This window comes from Pezoporus wallicus, unplaced genomic scaffold (assembly GCF_028554395.1).
Source record: "Pezoporus wallicus isolate ANWC-B61680 ecotype Strahan unplaced genomic scaffold, APGP_CSIRO_Pwel_v1 contig_360, whole genome shotgun sequence".
Lineage (NCBI taxonomy): Eukaryota > Metazoa > Chordata > Aves > Psittaciformes > Psittacidae > Pezoporus > Pezoporus wallicus.
Window position 1 is genome coordinate 3,197,795 of NW_026640059.1, and position 18,837 is coordinate 3,216,631.

The window sequence follows — 18,837 nt, forward strand, 5'->3', positions numbered from 1 at the left end:
GCAGCAAGAATCAGCTGCCGATCAGGCAGTCAGCAGAAACAACTTGACTTCCTGGCTCCTGCCTGACAAGTCATTCAAAAAGCAGGCAGGGATGCTTAGCAATCACATGACTGACCTGGAAACACAGCAAGCATTAATGGTAGAGTGTGTAAGATAATAGCACTTGAGAGGAAGTTAGCACTAAAAATATCTACAGAAAATGGATTTCTCTTACACATTAGGAAAACTAAGAATTTCCAATAGGGTTTCCAGAGAAGCTGCTTTTAAGCTAATATGTATAACTTTATTACACATGCACCCAAAACTGTATTTACCTTGCATCAAAAGGCTTTTGATTTCTAATGAAGGCCATGAAAGTTTTGGCATCAGTTCCCATGGGGACATAAGCAACCTTATAATGTCTGCTAATGAGATCTTTGTAAATAATACTCCTCCTCACAATCTCAATCAGGAATTGCACTGAAAACATTCCATGGAAATACTTTCTTCTGAGCTTGATTAGGGCTTAATTGCTCAGCGATCTGGCAAAAGACATCATTTTAATTAAAGCATTTGCCAGAAAATCTAAATCTTTGAAATTTGTCCTTTGAATGCAACAATCTCACTGCCATTATTTCTTGCCCTTGTTTCTTTAGAGTAAACTGCTTTGAGGGTATATAGAAAATATCTAGCAGCACTGGTAGGCAAAACACGAGCTCACCCACAGATCTGCCAATGGACCTACCTGGCTCTTCCCCTTGGATCTCACCAGGCACAGACTTCACACAATTACATGATGTCCCTGCCTATCCACCAGCACACCCTGCAGAGGGGCCTCATATCATGCTTGTTAGTTTGGCTTCTCTAATGCAATTACAAGAGTGCAGTGGCACAGCTGGGTAGTTTCTACACCAAATCAGCAATCCTGCCTGCTGTCACTGCTATTGTTTATGTTTTCATCAGTCCCCTGCCTACTCCAGAATTGCGACCGACACTTTGGCCACACAAAAGATGCACTTGGCAGCTGGGAGACCTACATTCCTACTCTAATTCCACCAGCAGCAATATGGGCCTGGATAACGTCTGTTGCTGGCTGTTATGGCAACTGCTCTGCTACCCTGGGGGGTCCTAATGCATCTCCTGTCTGTCTGTACAGCATCTTCTTTTACTCACCAGCATTCAGCTGGGAGAGCTGGCAGGGGTTTTAGGAAATTTGGTTTCCATAGCAGAGCCCAACTCTGCTGCATGCATGCATGCACACATACATGGAACAGCTCCCCAGGGCTTGCCCCAAAGCTTTGCTTCACTCTCAGCGAAGAATCCCATCCGTTTCAGTGGTCTTTGGATTGAACAATTCTCTGTCAGTGGCCCTTGGATTGAACTATTCTCTGTCAGTGGCCCAAGTGATTTCATTACAATTATTTGTAATTAAGTTATTATTAGATACAAGTAGGAATGACATAATCTTGGCGTTTCATCTTTTGGGAGAGAAAGATGACACTTAGTCCAAAAAAACGTAAACAAGCCAAAGCCAGCTAAAAGTAGCCTCCAGGCCTTGATCACAATTCAAGAACTGAAAAAGCAGTTATGGCACAGGGGAAAAGAAACCACTGAAGAGCTAAAACCCCCCTTCTGTTTTAAGGCAATTTCACAGAAGCATGAGCTATCACTGGAAAGTGCCTGGACTCACACACAGTACCAACAGCCTTGTTTTTAGACGAAGGGATGTTAGCATACATTATGTTTATATATCGACTATCAACAGTGTTAGCGACATTTACAGTGAAGCATCAAGCACTATTTTGTATTAATTAGCACTTTAATCCAGACACTGAATTCAGTGAAACCCCCTGGAAGCAAAATACTCCTTTGTATAAGCAATTCCTGAATTCCCCATTACAAAGACTTTGGCAACAAGTTAGGCTAATGAGTATCCACATTGGAAGACATCCATCTTCTGCCCACTCTCACTCCATTCTTAACCACCACTCATTTCAGCTATGCTAAGTAGCCGTGTTAACACCGGCATGATGGTTTAAAGGAACAGGATGGGAAGCAGAACACTAAAAGGTACCTCAATGGAAAAACAACAGTAACAAAGAATTGGAGAGGCAAAACAGTTGTTTTAACCCAGATGACTTCAGTGACCCAGTCCTTGGCAACTCCAAGGGCTGGGTCTGTGCAGCAGTAAAGCTGTGCAAGAGCAGAAGTGGGTCTCATTTGCCATGTCTTACAAAGTCTGCACTAAGAAAGCAGAGTTCAGAGGCACCCTTGAGCTGACAGTTACCCATTATCTGGCCTCAGCTTCCACATGAAACAGATGCCATCACTGGAAATGGACAGCCAGGGCCTGAAGAGGTAAACTGTCTCTAGCAGGCAGTGTGTGGCAGAGAGCAAACCCCTTCTCTTTCAAGCCCTGAGTTATTTCTCTTCTGCAATTTTCCTGCACTTCTGTTTCTGCACACCGCAAGACTTTCTAAAGGTGCTACCAAACATTTTCTAACACTCCTATTTCATGCCTCCTTAGCACACCACATTAAAAACATTTCTTTCCTTCCCCCAGCTTTCTTTATTCCATTAATGTTCCTTTCTCTTTGTGACATCTGAATTCATGTCATCTGAATAAACAGGATATAACCTATTGGTATGCTGGTCTTCAGCTGAGGGTTTCAAACAGGAAGAGAGAAAGGCAGTTCTTGGAGGAGATCCTTTAGTGAGAAGGTGACTTTTCAAATGAAACACTGATTCTTCCTTCCAACCCTGGATGGGGCTGCAAAGAGAATGGCTGCAGGTTAGAACCTTTTGCCCACCTGTCAAGATGGCATGCACCCTTCTCCAGAAGACAAGCCCTCCTCCCCAAGATGTGCTTGTGTGACAGGCACTGAGAAGTTTCACAGAAGCTTTTGAAGCATGATGATCCTAAAGTAGCAATGACAGGTGACTGCAGGAGCCACCCACAAAAACAGGAACACCCCTAGAACTGCTTACAACAGTCTGGTCAGTCTGGCCCACAAAAGCCCCAAGCCATCAACAGGGACTAAAGACAGCATGACAGTACAAATACCAAGAGCAGCATTGTTGCAGATAACACTCATGCCACCATTATGACTTACTAAAGGATGCCCGAGTATCCAGCTGAGCAAGGTACTCACTATTATAAATCAGATTTATACAAACTTACTGTCACAGAGAGCAACCTGTTGGCACTCTGAAGCTGGCTCACAGGACAATTTACCTAAACTTTAACTGGGTAATAAACTGGCAAAACAATGTCCACTCACTGAAAATCCTTCATCAGAGATAGTGCAAAACTTTGCCAGGTGAGCTATTTCCCTCGCATAACTCAATCAGAAATAGCTTGGGACAGTTCTAGTCCAGGTGATGTTCTGGTGCACACTGACATGCACAGCAGTTGGCTGAGCACATCTGGAGTTAGACCTCCCTGCAAGCCCCGACTGTTTTAAAGCATGAAATGTTCTCTCGGAAGAGTAGAGCAAGTCTTTCATTATCTCCAGGATATTCTATGTGAGTTACTATTCAGCATACATCATTCTGGGACAGATGATGAGTAGCTCCCAACAACACATAAGCAACGTGGCCAGTGACCATCACCTGCAGTTCTACACATAGACCCAAAGTTATGGTAAAAATTCTGTTAAGGTGTAGCCTATACAATTAGCAGGCAAGCACTTCCAGCAAGATAAAACAAAACCATGGTCTCTGCCTTGACAGAGATTAGGGTCACTCACATTTTGGTGTGCTACTGCGTCATCTCTGCACATTATCCCACATCACCCTTCCAAAACAAAAATAGCTGACAGACATAATCTTCTTAGCAAAGTGAATTTCCCTCAGAGACAAAGGTCCTTGTTTCCAGTATTTGTTCTCATAAAGACTTGGATGCAGAGGAAAAGGAAAGCAAAGGGAGAAAAATGTACACAAGTTTGAAAGTCTTTAAGCTTTGCTACTTCAAAACACACTGTGGAATCCTAACCATCCTCCAAGGAACCAGCACCAAGACCCAGATTAAACAGATGAAGTACTCTAAGAGGTAGTCTTCATGGCAGTCTGCTTGATGACAGAAGCCTTTGTTTGGTTGATACGTTGGAGGGAAGGAATGCCATCCAGAGGGACCTTGACACGCTTGTGAGGTGGGCTGATGCCAACCTCATGAAGTTTAACCATGCCAAGTATAAGGTCCTACACCTGGGTTGGAGCAAGCCCAGGAACAGCTACAGGTTGGGCAGAGAAGAGATTCAGAGCAACCCTGCGGAGAAGGACTTGGGGGTGTTGGTTGATGAGAAAATGAACATGAGCCAACAGTGTGCACTTGCAGCCCAGAAAGCCAACCGTATCCTGGGCTGCATCAAAAGGAGCGTGACCAGCAGGTTGAAGGAGGTGATCTTGCCCCTCTACTCTGCTCTTGTGAGACCTCACCTGGAGTATTGTGTGCAGTTCTGGTGTCTTCAACATAAAAAGGGCATGGAACTGTTGGAACAAGTCCAGAGAAGGGCCACGAGGATGATCAGGGGACTGGAGCACCTCCCGTATGAAGACAGCTGAGGAAGTTGGGGCTGTTCAGCCTGGAGAAGAGAAGGCTGCGTGGAGACCTCATAGCAGCCTTCCAGTATCTGAAGGGGGCCTACAGGGATGCTGGGGAGGGACTCTTCATTAGGGACTGTAGGGGCAGGACAAGGGGTAACGGGTTAAAACTTAAACAGGGGAAGTTTAGATTGAATATAAGGAGGAAATTCTTTCCTGTTAGGGCGGTGAGGCACTGGAATGGGTTGCTCAGGGAGGTTGTGAATGCTCCATCCTTGGCAGTGCTCAAGACCAGGTTGGACGAAGCCTTGGGTGAGATGGTTTAGTGTGAGGTGTCCCTGCCCATGGCAGGGGGGTTGGAACTAGATGATCTTAAGGTCCTTTCCAACCCTAATTATTCTACGATTCTACGATTAATGTGCCTCCTTTTCCTTGCACATCTTATGCCTAAGGAACAGTATAAACTTAGATCTTTCAATGCACTTTTTCTAATGGCTGTGTCCTTAAACCAACACAGCAGATACCACATTACAGTGGCATATCTCACTGCCACAGAGGCAGCATTTCCAGTACTAGCTGCTGTTCGCTGTCTACTTCCTGATTGGTAGTGGAAGTCTGGGAGACCATGAGAATCTATCTTGAGGAGCTGCCCCATCTTCTCTTCCAACACAGTTATGTACCAAAGCTTGCACATGCACCTCAGTGGCCTACAAGAGACTGTGCAGTGTCAGGCTGAAGCAGTGCCATCACACGCTTTGAGGAAGAGGAAAAAAAAAATAAGCGTTAAAGCATACAGGATGATCACACACCTATCTCAAAGAAAACTTATGCACTTATTAAAAATAGTTAATTATGAGAAACGCTAAGGTTTCATTGTTTCTAAGCCAGTCAGAAGTACACAGGCTTTGTATTTCTTTAGTTTCTACCAGCTGCTCCTTAGTGACTTGGGAAAGCAGGCATTTACTGCAGTAACTGGTCAGTACAGCTCCTGAATGACACACAGCTTTTTTTTCTGTCTTGAAATTTTATCTCCTTCTCATGAACTAGCCTTGACCAACACAAGCAATTCTTACCTGTACTAAATTACAGTCGATGCAAACTGCCTAATGAGTAGCATATGGTTATAGCTATACAAGAGGGGTTTAAATCATTGAACTACCTAATTTTATTTCTTCTTACCTTACAGCAGCAATGCTTACATCAGGGCAACATCCCCAGTGCTGCCACAAAACCCGTTGCAATGCCACTTGGCTACAAGCTAGAGAGCGGAAAGTGAGCGTATGGCACCCTCTAGGGAGTAGTACATGAAAGACAAATCCACCTCCACACTCGGCTTTCCTCACTGGGTACGAGAAGTAACACGGTTCAAATAACTGTGTTTATAAAATCTCCTCTTTCCATTAGGAGGAAAATTAAGAGAAAAAAATAATAAAAATCAATGGTACTATCCAAACCCCTTAAAAATTAGTCAGATGTTCTTCACCATAGCTAGGGAGACAGCACAAAGAAGGGCTGCAGGATTAGGATTGCTGTTTGTCTCACCTTTGAAAACACTGCATGGTTCACATTGACTGATGAGTTACGCAAAGCGACCACCGCCTGTGCAGCACAGTGCTATATGCGGCACAGAAAGAGGGAGCAGGCTACGAGAACGTGTGTCTGCTCAAAGAGCAGCCTTGTGCAAATCCTGCCTGCGTGCTACCCATACCGCAGGGTGCTCAACAGGGGACCGATACCCAGAACAGGGAGCCCAGCAAGGGCTGTACAATTGTTCTTACAACTCTGCAGTTTCTTGACTTAACCTGCTGAAAATGGAAACCACGATGTACGGGCATGGGGGGAAATAAAGGTCTGACAACCACAGAAACGGGTTCTCAGTGACTGTGTGTGCTAATGCTTTTCTCAACATTGCATTTCTCTTTCATGTTGATATCTGGTGAAAAGTATTATACTCAAGTTGAGTGGTGTGCTCTTTATTACTACCACACTGTACGTGGCCAAAATGCAGAGGTTTTCCTCTTAGATCCTACAGCAGTTTATTAATGGCAACACAACATATTGCAACCATTTAGCAGACAAGGAAACAGAGACAAAATGACAAAAAAGACTGAAGTAAGTACTTGCAACAGGCCAATGACAGAAGTTAACCCTGAAGGGGTTTCTCAAATTACTATCCTCATAAAAAAGTGAAATAAACATATAACTTGCATGCAAATAGTGGACACATTCTTATTTCCAACTCAGATGAGTGATTTCTCATTTTGACAAGTAGTTTTCCACAATTAAAGACTCCCTGAGATCAATGGGATTAATCTCCAGTCTTAGACTAAGCAAAATGGGAGAATGGTACTGTACAGGCAGTGATTAAAATCTCTTTATTTCAGCGCACTTCAGTGGCTTCTGGATCTAGCACTTATTATTCTAAAGAGTTGTGGTTTCCTTCAACATGTAACAGTAAAAATAAATATTTAACTTCACACCAGGAAAAATTACAACTTCTCAGGCAAATGTTTGTTTTTTAAAAGAACTTTTATTGTGACGTAAAACTAGAGGAGCATTAGCTGGAGCTACCCAAATTCATCCTTTCTCTGGCACAGTGTTAAACAAAACCCATGTAGTAAGATAAACTTTAGGAATATTTTTCACCACAATTTACAAATAAGGCTGGGCTCACACTTTTGAAGAGAAGAATTTACAAATAAGCCACAATAGAAAAATAACAGGAACTGCCCCATTGGCTCCCATAAAGAACTGGTAGAAAATTATTACCCTCTTTCAGAAAGATCCATGTTCAACTTGCACACAACCTCTTACACAGCATTATCAGCAGCTGGTCCTGAAGTTCCAAAAGAATTCCACTTCACCAACCCAATGGGAGAGAATCTGAAAACCAAAATTGGCATGGAGAAAAAAGAAAAACAAAAACCAAAACCAACCAAGCACACTAGCCTGTATTTACTCCAATTTGTTATTTATTGTGACAGATGTTACAGGTCTGTTACCTTGTCAAGGTCCAAGATTTCTGTAACATGCAAAAACTCCAAATACTTTTGTCTAGATTTTTCACAAATTAATTTTAAAGAGTGAAGCACTCTCAGATACATGGAAAGTGTTCCCACACAAGAGCAAGTTCATTGTCTGTCTGCTACCCTGGCACCAGCCCTTTCACTTACAGAGATACTGCAAAGAGAAATGAGCAGCTCCAGGGTTCTGGGAGGAATGTCCCTCAGCCCATTCTCCCAGTGGCACACTGCATGATTCTAACAGAAGTCACTGTCCACTAATGAGGTTTTAAGAATAATGTGGGTTTGGATGAGGTGCCATTTGTACAGCAATGTTCTCTATGTTAAATGGCCTGAATATGGGTTGAATAGCACAGTGGTTTAATGAACTACCCCTTCTCCTCTAAAATGTGATCAAAACCCTACCAACCTACCAAAGACCTACTGTAGAAACTCTCACTGACAGCAACACACTTTGGACAAGAGCCACAAAAATCTGTTTCACTGACCTCTATCGCCAAGTGTGCAACCTAGTCTCTCTTCCTTGTCACAGTCCAAAATTAGTACTTTCCAAATACAGGCTAGAAATACAAAACAAGAACAAATAGAGAGACCCTATAGAGTTACTTATAGACCTTACAGAGTTACCCTACTTACTTACAGAGTTACCCTATAGACCCAGATAGAGTTACTTTCAAAAAGACACCACCGAAATCTGGAGTAAAGCAGAATATTAGGACAGTGATATCTTATTAGAAAAAGCACCTTATTCCAATCTGCCTCCAGCCCAAGTCAATGACATCTTTCTACTTGCAACCCAGCTAAGAACAGATAACAAAAAATAGAACTGCTTCATAACCAGAATACTTCCAGCCTCTAGCTCTTTGAAAGCACATTTCTTTTTTAGCAGACAAGAGAGCCTGCAAGGGAAGGTATCTCTTGGCTTGCTCCTATCTACTCATACACTCCTTTACTTTCCAAACAACTAATTTGAGTAGGAAAATATGCACATTTGAGGTAGGAGTTTAAATGAGATAAATTAATTCTTCCTTTTAATGTTTCTCATATTGTTTAACAAAGAAAAACATTAACTGTTTACCATCAAGAAGCAGTGGAACTGTATACTAAATGAATGGGTCAGGCTTCATGCACAAATCCTAACTACTTACACGAGACACAGGCATTACCAGATAATCTTAGAGAAGCAGGATTCTATCAATGGCACATGAACACAGGGTAAAAACAGTTAGAGAGCTAGAGTGTGGCACTTCGTGGCAGCCTGGATGTCAAGGAACAGCCACAAGCAAGATGGAGAAGACACAAGACTTTTATCTGTCCCTTCACTGGGACTCTGAAGTCCACACACACAATTTCACCAGCTTCACATACCCATACTCTCAGTGTCTACCAGGAATCACAGTAACTTTTTCTCCAGCACATCACTGCATCTTATGCAGAGACAGTTAACTTAGAGAGCATCTCCTCCTAGGTCACAGCTTTCCAGCACAGTCTCCTATTCTTTAGTATGTCAGCATTTATAACCTGGTTACACTGGCTCATCTCCTGCCTCCCAGTTTTGGTACCCTTCCTCTTTCTCCCAGAAGCCAGACTGACAGGGCAAGAGTATTATCCAACACCTTCTGCCTCTGAGTCAAACTATGCATGTGATAGCAATCAGCCACAAATCTTACCTGGCTCTGCACATGCTGTTCCTAGGAGGCTTTAGGATTTTCAAGCCAAGAAACCCCTTTCCAGTCTCCACAAGAACAATAGGCTGTCCCAGGGAGCCAGGAGTTTAGCTGTGTAAAGCATTTGAGGTGAATTTAATAAACTCTTGATTCAAAACATCAAATGTCTTGAAGAGTTTCTACTGCAAGCTGGGAGTTCAGCAGGTGAAAATAAAGGGGGAAGAGCTGGAAGCAGTGGCCAGTGCCAAAACGATCAACTACTAATATGACACTGCTATGAACACAATTCCATGTAGATATAAAGCAAGGTGTCTCTAGCAAAGGTTGATGCGTCTGGTTCTCAGATACCAAGTACAAGTCCACTGACACACTGCATCGAGTCCTGTGCAATATCAGCAAGACAGACTGAAGCTGGAGGACCTATGAGGAAATGCTGGGAAAATTATGTTTGTCCATGCTTAAGAAATGAAGGTGTACGGAAAATCTTGCTGGCCTGTACCGTACCTAGCAGTAGGCTATAGAGCAGATACTCTTCTTGGAGATACACTGGCAGAGGATGAGACACAGTGAAGAGAATACAATGGGGCAAATTCCGATTAAATACAATACAATAAGTTTTCACCATGAAGGGCAGTCAAATTCTGGAACAGGCACCACAGGGACTGCGGGATCTCCATCCTTGCGGAGTCTCAACACTTGACTGGACAAGGGCTTGAGCAACCTTATTTAGTTGGAATTGCTTTGAGAAGGGAGCTGGAATCGACAACCATGAGAAGTTTTGTCCAAACGAAGCTATTCCATGACTGTGTAAGAACCCAGCTTGCTCAGCCGAGCAAACCAAAGCCTGAATTTGTGCCCTGTCTGGGAGAGCCGTAAACACAACCGAAGCGGAAGAGCTACTTAAGCCAAAGGCTAACACAAAGACAAGAACAAGAGGCTACAAACTGGCCATTTAGGCCATTACAAATTCACTTTGCAGAAGGCTCTGTTCCTAACCTAACAGAAGCGAGCAAAAGAGGCCCCCAATCAGGCGTCTTTCAACTCCAAGTCAGCTGTATAATCCCTCTTTATTATTTCAAGGCAATTTCACTTTGAGGCAGGCTTCATATGCAGAGAGTTCAGCCAGGAGCAAGGAAGCAAAAGGAACAATCTCATTCAATTTCCGAGCATAAGCTTCTACAGCTGCAAAGTGGAAAATGAGGCACAAAATGTGGATAAAGTAAGAAAAGAAACGCAAAGTAAAATTTGTATATACAGGGGCCAGCAAAAACTGTGTTGTCTCAGGCGCTGGTGTCCCATCATCTCACTCCCCCAAACAGAGCAGCTGCAGAGGTATCATTTTATCTGACAGGAAAGATCCCACAAGAAGAATATGGATTATTTCCACAAGCAGTATAATAATGTGGCTTCAGATTCTTTTTTACCTTAGTAGGGCCAAGAATCCAATGGCTGTTTTCCCCAAAATAAAGCAACTAGAAATCAGGACCCTGAAGCATTTTTAGGCTAAAAATATTAAGGAAAGGTTGGGGGGTTTTTTTTGTTTGTTTGGTGGTGTTTTTAAAGATTGCTCAAAACAAAACCCCAAACCTGATAGGTCCAGGGGGAGCAAACCAAGCAGCCCTTCCCTGTCTGATCATGTCATATATAGCCTAACCATAATACTTCTGGGGCTAAAGCACACAGGACAAAACACGAATTTCTACACAGAAATCCACCTACACAGAATTCTGCTGGCATAAACATCAGCCTCCACAAGAGAAGCCATTTCACAGAAATGGGATCTGTAGGTGTGTCAGGCCAGCTACTATCATACAACAGAAGTTATTCTCTTGATTACAATGGGGTTTTCATTAGCCCCAAAACGTTTCCTTTCTTAGCACATCTAGAACCTCAGGGGGCGCTCATATCCCCACTCCTTTTGTACTAGCTAGAGAGTCCAAGTTGCATAACAGAGCAGGGAGACCACCCATATAACAGCATGCAAAACCCACAAGGTCCCTCAGACCAACAGTCCTCAGCGAGATGTAGTAGCCCTTTCAGAGAGGATACACCTGAAACAACTGATACCCAGCTCCTATGCTACCTCTCATGCCCCATTTAAAAAAGTACCTGAAAACCACAGTTTTTTCCCTTATCACCATGGAAAAGAAAAAGCATCCCAAAAGACAAAACAAAACACATCCTGCACTTGTTAGAAATTATCTTGGGGGTTCTTTTACAGCACAATAATTTGGTCACTATATCAGACCAAGTAACAGCTATTTTAGCATCTAAATGAGCTACATTGTGGTGTTCTGTCCCCTGGAGAGCTTTTCTGTGCAACATGTGTTTTTCGTTTCATGTCTCTTTGTCAGAGTTTCACTCCCTTTCTTTTACATGAACTCCAGAAGAGAACAACATCGTACAAAACCCCAAAATAACAAACCTGTGTTGCTGGTATCAATTAGCATTCACATCCACAAGGGTCTTTATTCTACTAAGTACAAAATTAGCAAAACCAGCCCAACTACAAGTTGTTTGGTCTGTGTTTGTTAAGATGTAACACAGTCTCTAAAAACATATGTCTTCTGGTTGGTATTTCAGGGAAAAAAAATCTTTAGAAGAATAATATTTTGATTAGTAACATGTGTGTTTTGAAAGATTAAAACTGAAGTCCAAAGGAGATTAAAATATGGGTAGAAACTATGAGCTACATACACATATGTGCAAAGAGTTTTCATTCTCACCGGTTGAAATGTCTGGTTGCAAGTCATTTGTTTTTATTATTAAAGTCTTAATCATATCTGCTGTGGAGCTGTTTTATTTTTCAATTAACTGATATTGATAAAAAAATCCTTTTCTTGTAGAACCACTTCAGACTACTGAAAAGAACAAAAAGCTGATCTCGTATATAAGAGAATTGATGTCATTCTCTATTTTATCATGACACATCTCAACAGAACTTCCAAGGGATCCTAGTAGTTTTACATAGTACCCAAACATTGACCTCTTCTTTATTTAGTCTTCCAGGACTTCTCAACGCCAGCAGGAAACACAGAACAAAGCAGTCAGACAGTGCTTTTCAAGAATTAGCCATTATTTACACTTACAAACGTATTGATTCATTTCAGGGAAGCAGGCAGTTCTCTCATTGTGCTGAACATGCAATTAGAGATTTAAATAGATGACCCACTTCCTGGACCACCCCCTTGCTGTTTTGCTGGCAGCTGGGCATTCAACAGGCTTATGTTCCTAAGTAGCTCCAGCTGAAAAAGTGCAAATTCGCAAGTAAATAATTTCAATGTTACAGACTGCATGCTGGAACTGTAACCCTGAAGATTGTTTCATTGTTGTTTTTCAAGCAAGTTGTCTGTGCTGTCAAAGCTTTCATTAGAGCATGTTATACCCAAGTGAACACATGGTGATGCATAGATTCCCTTCAAATATACTCCCTTGCAACTTTCAACCCCATTCTCAACTTAAAATTTGGATGGTAATTAAGATACAGAGATAGCAACTGTTCATTTCTGCTGAAATTTACTGCAAAATATAATTAGTGCTCTAATTAAAGTCAGAAGTTAATGACCATGCATCACTTTGTATGTAACGTTACAATGATTTCATGGTAACCCAGAGCTGCAGCCAACAGAAGAGCTCTCACCTTGCTGTCAGTTATGCTTTTGTCAAGCAGCTGAGCAAATGAGAAACAGCTACACCTAAATAAAGGCATATAGGGACAACCAAACACACACTGTCACACATAAGGCAGACTTGGTTACAATTACTCACTCTCATTATCAGTGTCTTACTCTTGATGAAGCAAAGCTAAATTCAACCTGACTAGTCTTCACAAAAGATCAGGTTGGCAATCTACTGAGGAGACCACTGAGGCAGACTGTTGGTGGCATATGTTAGCACTGGGAAATGGAAGCCACAGCATTTCAAGTGAGACACCCAGAGAACTTGCCTCCACCCATTACAAGCTTATCAGCAGATCTCACCACTCCGTGAGGCAGCACCCTTTGGCTTTCAAATCTCAAGTATCGAAATCTGATTCAAACAAAACCCACAAGCTTGAATGCAAGCCATAAAAGACTGCCGCGCTCTGGTAGGAGGTACCACACTAAGCAGACATCCTGCTGAACCAGTATTTACACGATAATCACCCAAGAGAAACAAACATGGCAAAAGGTTAAGGGAGTTCACCTCTATCTTGGTATTGATGCTGTCTGTGGGACTCTGGATAGCACTTGCTCAGAGTTTAAAGAGACTAAGGTACAATTCATCCCAAGAAAGTAACGGAGAAGATACATCATCCTGCTCCAAATGTAGATTCATCTGGTGATCTAGGAAGCACACCATCAAATGGCACTACAATTATTACTTGATATAGGAGTGCTAAGGAACCCAGCACCTGACTATGACTAGGACACAGTTTAGCCTTCTCCAGCCGACTTAAGTCCAGTATAGCCCAGCCCAGCCTCCTTTAGCCCCATAAAGCCCAGTTTGGCCCAATTCAGACCAGTACAGCCCAGTTTAGCCCACTCTAGCGCAATTAAGCACAGCAAACAACAGTTTAGCCCAGTCCAGCTCATTTTAGCCCAGTTCAGACCTGTCCAGCCCACTTTACCCCAGTCCAGCACAACTAAGCCCAGCCAAGAACAGTTCAGCCCACTTTAGCCCAGTTCAGCTCAGTCCAGTCCAGCCCAGCACAGCTCAATTTAGCTCAGACCACTCCAACCCAGATCAGTCCAGCCCAGTTTAGCCCACTTAAGGCCAGTCCGTTTAGCCCAGTTCAGCTCATTTTAGACTTGTCCAGCCAGGCTCAGACAGGTCCAGTCCACTTCAGCCTAATGGAGCCAAGGCCAGCCCAGTTTAGCCTAGCCCAGCCCACTTTAGTCCACTCCAGCCCACTTTAATCCAGTACAGCTCAGTTTAGCCCAATGTTGCCCAACCCAGTTTACCTTAGTCAAGTCCAGCTCACAACAGTCCATAACGTTTTACCCCTGCCCAGCCTAGTTTATACCAGCCCAGCCCCGCTTAGCCCAGACCAGCCCACTTTAGCCCACTGCACACCACTACAGCCCACTTGATCTCAGTTCAGACACTTTACCCCACTTCAGCCCAGCCCACTTTAGCCCTGTCCACCCCATTCCAGCTCATCCCAGCCCGTTTAGCCCAGCTTAGCCCAGCACAGCCAACTTTAGCACAGTCCATTCCAGTTTAGCCCAGCCCACTTTAGCCCAATTCAGCCCATTTTAGCGCTGTCCACACCAATTTAGCCCAGCCCAGCCCAGTTCTGCCCAGTTCAGACCTGTCCACACCAATTCAGCACAGTTCAGCAGGCTTTAGCCCAATTCAGACCAGTCCAGCACAGCTTAGCCCTCTTCAGCCCATTTTAGCCCGCTTCAGCCCAGTTTAGCCCAGACCAGCACAGTTTAGCCCAATTCACATCTCTCTAACCACTTTAGCACAATTAAGCTCAATTTAGACCACTCCAGACCGGTTTAGCCCAACACAGTCCAGCACAGTACACTTCAGCCCAGTTTAGCCCTTTTCAGCCCAACGTAGCACACTTGAGGCCAGCTCAGTCCATCCCAGTCCAGCCTATCCCAGGCCCAAATTTAACCCAGTTCAGCCCAGTTTACAGCCCAGCCCACTCCAGCTCAGCCCAGACAAGTTTAGAACAATTAGGCCACGTTTAACACAATTCAGACCGGTTTAGCTCAGCACAGCCCAGCCAAGACCTGTTCAGCAGCTTCAAGCACACTTTAGCCCAGTTTAGCCCAACCCAACCCACTTTAGCCCAGTTCAGCCTAGTCCAGCAAAATTTAGTCCAATTCAGCCCAGTCCAGCCCCATTTAGACAAGTTCACATCTGTCCAGCCCAGTTCAGACCACTTTACCCCACTTTCTCCCAGTCCAGCCCAGTTCAGTGCACTCCAGCCCAGTTTAGCCCACTTCAGCCCGGTTTAGCTTACTTTGGCTCAGTTCAATACATTTTAGCCCAGTTCGGCCCACTTCAGCCCACTCCGGCCCACTTCAGCCCAATCTAGCTCAGTCTAGCCCAGTTCAGCCCAGTTTAGAGGGATTCAGCCCAGTCCAGACCAGTTTAACCCTTCCCAGACCAACCCAGCCCATTTTAGCCCTGCCCAGTCCATTTTAGCTCAGCAAGTTTAGTCAGTTCAGCACAGTTTACCCTGGTTCAGACCACTTTACCCTAGTTCATCCTTGTTTACACCAGTTTAACCCAGTTTAACCCACTTCAGCCCAGTCCAGATCAGTTCAGACCTCTCAAGCAAGATCCAGCTCAGTTTAACCCAGTTCAGACTGCTTTAGCCCTCTGCAGACCACTCCAGACCCATTTAGTCATGTTCAACCCAGCCCAGTCCAATTTAGCCCACTTCAGCATTCTCCAGCCCACTTTGGCCCAGCATAGCCCAGCCCAGCCTCCTTTAGCCCCATAAAGCCCAGTTTGGCCCAATTCAGACCAGTACAGCCCAGTTTAGCCCACTCCAGCGCAATTAAGCACAGCAAACAACAGTTTAGCCCAGCCCGGCCCATTTTAGCCCAGCTCAGACCTGTCCAGCCCACTTTACCCCAGTCCAGCACAACTAAACCCAGCCAAGAGCAGTTCAGCCCACTTTAGCCCAGTTCAGCTCAGTCCAGTCCAGCCCAGCACAGCTCAGTTTAGCAAAGATTAGCCCAGCTCAGACCACTCCAACCCAGATCAGCCCAGCCCAAACCTAATCCTACTTTCAAACTTGATTATGCAGACAGACATCTCAAGCCATTACACTGCAATCAAAATAATTAATGGGAAATTATGTAATTTTTTAACCAGAAAAATGTCTGTTATTAACATTGTCTGTCCCACTGTAGCAGCAAATGTTGAAGCAAAGATAGGTTAATATTTATGAGAAAGCTAACAGAACAAACAGCACAGGAAATAGTGTTTCCTGCCTAACTGCCTAAAAGCAGTCATACCATTAGCACTTGCATTTTGATAGTTTTTATACTCTTATCTTATAGACGGATATAAAACCCTAAACTATGTCTTAAGCTGAGCCCCTGATAACATCAACAAAAAGGATCATTCCTTAGCCATGGATCAATTTAGCATTTAACTGGACTTTAGTTAAAAACCCAACCAACCAAAAATCAAAGAACACATGGCAACACATACCCACCCTCACATCTGCCCCAGAGAACAGCAAAAGAAACACAAACAGGCAGATTTCCAGTCAGCTCCAGATATTAGTGAGCCAAAGGCTCACCCTCAACAACCACAACTGAAAGACAAGGAAAAAGATTATCTTCTTGCCCCTGAATATTCCCATTTAGTACCATTTACCTACTGTAGCATTACATGAAAAATATCTAGTTCTACTGATTCAAGCCTCCAAGAAAAAAAAGAGGGAGGTAGGAAGGGGAGAGTGAGAGAAAAAAAAAAAGGGGTGGGGAAGAGGAAACACATGAGAGGAAATTCAGATTTAATTTCTTTAGTTGCAATTCCTGTAACTCTTGCACTTTAAACTATTAATAGTCACATATAAAGAACTTCTTGTTTTTAAAAGTCGCATCCTTTTAACTGTCAGCAGTGAGTTGATATTTGTCCCTTTGCACCGCAGCTGGTTTTGGGGAGCAAAACGGTGAGGTCCACTTTACTGCTGGTCCTTGACAGCAATCTTCCTCTTATCATCACTCTTAAAGCACATCTGCTTTCAGCTCTGCACTGCCAACACAACCAAGGCTTACCGGATGCAGTGCAAACTATGCAAGATGGATTCAAGAGGTGCTGCTGGAATGATGTTAGATGCAGTTACCTCAGCTGGAGCCATGGGTGAGCTGCCACATTAAGACCAGCCCCTTGTTGCTGCAGCATACAGGGTTTATACCTCAGTTTTTCAAGCTCCAACTAGAATAAATTTGCTGACTCCCATTCTTTATCACACAAACATTTCCCCAAAATAAACTCATGTTTTCAAATCTGAATTCCTGCTAGATCCTTTAGGCTCAGGAGGTGGGCTCTTCTAAGAGACACATTGGGAAACAGCGGTAAGAAACAGAAACCCAGAAGAATCAGGGCACCATGACCAAGTATAGCTGCCCTTATATCTTTGTTCCAGCACATCTCAGTGTCCATCACCATGGAACTTAAACGCCAGGTATCTCTGCTTAAAAGCCCCAAACTCATGCATGCCACCCTATTCCAAGGAATCAGATGTTAGCCCTGGCAGCTACCTATTTACTTACTTAAGTCTATTTAAAAACTATGTATAAATCTATTGATACATTCATCACACATCAAAACATTGGGCTGTCTTCCGCACTGTACTGAACAGGGAATTGCTGGTACAGAAATTCTTTACAGAAACAGACATAGCAGAGAGGTTCTTCTCTCAAGAACAGTCACTACCTATTATTTGGATTATATTTTATGTAATGAACAGTCACTCAAAGAGCAGCTACCTATATAAAACCATTTGTTTAATGTAAAACTTTACACTAAAGCTAGGAGAGAGGAATATTACTAAACCCAAAGCCTTTACATTGACAGTATGGCGGTTAGAGGCAGGGCTAGACAGAACACAGGACAGCTGGTGAAGAGAAGGCCTGTTTGGTGAAAAGAAGGAACAGAGACTATCAATTTGAACAATTAGCAATGAGGATTCCTGGAAGAAGTGGGTTTTAAGATGGTGCGGATGGCAAGCAAAGACAGGGTGCCTGACAAACAGCTGACACACTGTTCTCTGCATACAGAGAGGCATTAAGAGAGGCTCTAAGACAAGTGGGAGGAAGACACAAAGAATAACAAAGACTGAGGACTGGAAGGGGAGAGGTCAGCAAAGCAGGGAGTCTGCAGATATGAGAATGAAGAAATGAGAGTAAGATAATGTTTAAAGTACAACATGTGGGCCATGCCTCCTCAATTTGAAGGGTTCTCTTTGCGAGAACTTCAAAAAGCAAGATATGAACCTCATCAAGGCATGCCAGTTATTGTGTCCTGCTGCACTACAGTTCATACTGCTTACTGCAATGCACGTAACTTGTAACTTCCACTTGGAATTGGTCTGCAAATGGTTACCCCCTTACCCTTTCTGGAGAAAGAATACATGGAAGGCAAAAGGTATTTTATTGCCAACATCCACAGCAAACTGGAACCATCATTCCTCCATGGAAAAAAAATCACCCCATCTTCTTCCATTTCCAAAAGGAACAAACTGAAACCACTTTTATTTGGTGTGTTTCACGAGCTCCAATTCTTTTCCAGATTCTACAGAAGCCCGTGAATGCTTGGGTATGTATTTGAAATATAAAAAGAAGGAGCAAATATAAAAAGAAGGAGAGGTTTCTCAAAGACACCTGAAGAAAAGTTATTATCTACCTAGACTGCAACTTTTGCGTACACTAGGGATTTCTAATATTGCAGTTAAACCACAAGCTATTATTTGACCAGGAAGAAGATAAGCTAAATTTCTGCTCAAGTAGCTCTGAATATCCATTTGGTAAGTTCTCCTAACCAACCTCCAGAATAGTTCTCATTGGTTCTTGGGAAGCTACGAGGATAAATTCATGCAGCACTGAAGAGACTAGTATTATTCAATTCTACTTAATGTTCTATGACTTACCTTCCACCAGTGTTTG

At 43.3% G+C, this 18,837-nt stretch overlaps 1 protein-coding gene across 5 annotated transcripts in view; it reads right to left on the reverse strand.

Annotated features, from left to right (window-relative positions):
• DOCK10 (dedicator of cytokinesis 10) overlaps positions 1-18,837 on the reverse strand; it is a 161,068-nt gene that overhangs the window by 131,220 nt on the left and 11,011 nt on the right. The gene's annotated exons all lie outside the window — the stretch shown is intronic.